The sequence below is a fragment of the Osmerus mordax genome, chromosome 11 (assembly GCF_038355195.1).
Source record: "Osmerus mordax isolate fOsmMor3 chromosome 11, fOsmMor3.pri, whole genome shotgun sequence".
NCBI classification, from domain to species: Eukaryota; Metazoa; Chordata; class Actinopteri; order Osmeriformes; family Osmeridae; genus Osmerus; species Osmerus mordax.
In genome coordinates this window covers 3,787,053-3,789,724 of record NC_090060.1, presented here as the reverse complement: position 1 = coordinate 3,789,724, position 2,672 = coordinate 3,787,053, and positions in this window count along the sequence as shown.

Sequence of the window (2,672 nt, the reverse complement as noted above, 5' to 3'; positions counted from 1 at the left end):
CAACGTGGAATCCCAGGCATCCATGACAGTGCCCTCTTCCCAAACCCTCCCGTCTGAAAGACAGGCCTGGGGCGCAAGTCTAGAAAGCTCCGTAGAAGACTGGCTGGTCTATCGTGACCAGCCATGGTGACATGGAGGACATGTTATCGGTGTCCTGCTCTAGATGTGATGACTACACAGCCACCTGATCGTAGGCCTCCCGTTCATTTACAGGGGATGCCGTTTCCTTCATAAATGGCTGCCCCATAAAATTACTGCAGGGCCCTAATTTAAGACTTCCCCCCCTTGCAAATGATTACGAAACACGCAGTCACATGGCTGTTTACCCTTTTGAGGGCCATTGTGGACATGACGGGCCGGGCTGTGAATTTGTGTTCCAGGCCGTTAGTTTGGAAGATTCCTGTTGTCCCACACAGACCGTAAGTTGTAGGGTTTTAAGAATGTTTGAAATGATGAGACGTTTGTGTCTCTCTCGCCCCACTCTCTCCCTGCCTCTTAAAAGAACTCATTTCCACAGACTACCCAGCTATGAAAGATACAGGTCTGAGGATTTACATTGTTGCATCTGGTCTCGGTAGGACTGGTCTTGCGGGGTTGGGGTCATGGTAAGAAAATACTTCTATACGGCTCTGCCTTCCCTGGTGCCTTGCTCACATTTTCTGTTCCCCCCTGAGGAGTTGGAAATGGTTGGAGTGGGAGTGAGCTCTGGTTATCTCCATCTCCAGATCATCTCTCTTGGTAGCTCCTTCAACTAAATAAATAACAAATTACAGTTCAGGGCTAGGGGCTTCATTTACTGCTGTCGATATGATCAGAGATGTCTGTAGGTTGCCACGACATCCATTTCTATGGCCCCAGGAGAGGGGTTTGGAACTCTAAAATGACCTATAATGGTAAGGGTCTGCTAGTTTATGTGGCATTCAGAACTGATTTCAGACATGTTAAGTCTACAAAAGGGGAGATAGAACTCTCTTATAGAAATAGAGGAAATAGATTCAGCTTAACCATTGACAGTTTTTAGAGTCACAGTAATATTCTCATCATCAAGAAACACATGGCCATCTGCCACTTCTTAAATCGGATCCAGCTTCAAATCTTGAGAGCTTATTAAAGTGTGATTGAAAGCTCCTTTGCCACCATAATTTGAGCAGCCAAACCTTAACTCCGAAAGGGGCATTAAGTCTTGATGGTAAAAGAACTTTGAGGCTGTTAGAATTTTTTTAATTCTCTATGCATAATCACTGCTGTGAATGTCCTTCCCAATTACTGTGATAAGAGACGTACTGTATATATGAGAGTTCCTGGGGCTTGAGTTGGGCTCGAGACAGTTTTGTTTTCCCGGTGTCCCGCTTGGAGGTTCTTGGATGTGCATGAGTCACCGAGTTTGGAATGTTTATGTCGTGTACATGTGTACTCGCTACAACCTTTCTACTGTGTAGGATAAAGTCTACACACCTCCCCATTATCCATTGTTGTATTGTGCGACTAAAATGAGCAGGTGTTGACAATTTTAGGAAAAGCTTCATAGAAACTCGAGGAGACGAAATCAGAGTAGCCTAGAGTGGAGGGTAACAGTTGAACGGATGTTGAGGATATCCGTTGATTGTTCCACAGAAGCGCCATCGCCAATGCACTGATGTAAAATCCAAAGCATTTCATGGGCAAAACGCTTGCGGATAACAGGCCAAGGTTTGCGCACACCATTCGGCAGTTTCATGGTCCAGACACATAGGCCTACAACATTCAGGCCTTTATTCAACACATTTAGTTTAAAGTCTGCTGTGTGGAGGTGGTGGCCTTAACATGGTGCAAATAATTGTTTTTAGCCTGGCCTTTTTACTTTGGTTGCCCTGCGTGAAATGGCGACCTTGATGAGGCTGTAAAATGCTATGCTTGAGCAACTTTTCTCACAGTGTGAATTGCCTGACATCCTTTTAGGGATTCTTGGTTGATAAGGGCACGGTGTAGGAAATGAAGTTAGTGAACTGAGTGGGGTCAACCGAACAGGAAAGGCGAACTCACTGGAGACGCGTGTCCCTGTCACGATGCGCGGTTGCTGCACGGTCTCCACGGCAGCGTGTAGGCCCTACTAAAAGGCGTTGATTGAGCTATAGGCTACAGCCTTAAACTAAAACAATGTTAGACTTAGTTATAATGGAGTTAATAGAGGCAAGATTTATCCTATAAAAAGTGACAGTCTTGAACTAGAATCAAGTATTTTGTTATTATCATACAAACATGCAACATCTATTTCAAGATAATTCTGATTAGGCAAACATTTGACATAATCAGTTGGCCAACCCCATCTTTGATAATAGGCTATCAGTTTGACAGCTGCTCTGGCGGTTTGATGCTCCTTTTAATTGCATCGTCACGTAAAGCATAATGAGCAGGTGTCTCTCAGACGTATTTTCTAGATCACTTCTCAGGAGGTGCATTAAAAAGAGGGCGATTGTCCTTCACTTCCAAAGGACGTTGCGCTGTGAGTTTTATTTCGCTGTTTTATGGCACTGTTCCGATTTCTGCTATTCCCCTTATTTCACGGTTCAATGGACTTGCTTCTCAGACTCCTTCAAGCACAGGCAAGGGGTGTTTTTTCTCGCTCCTCATTGGCTGCTGACGGATTGCTCTCTCATCTCCCTAACGTTGCCATTCATACACTCAGCGCTTCA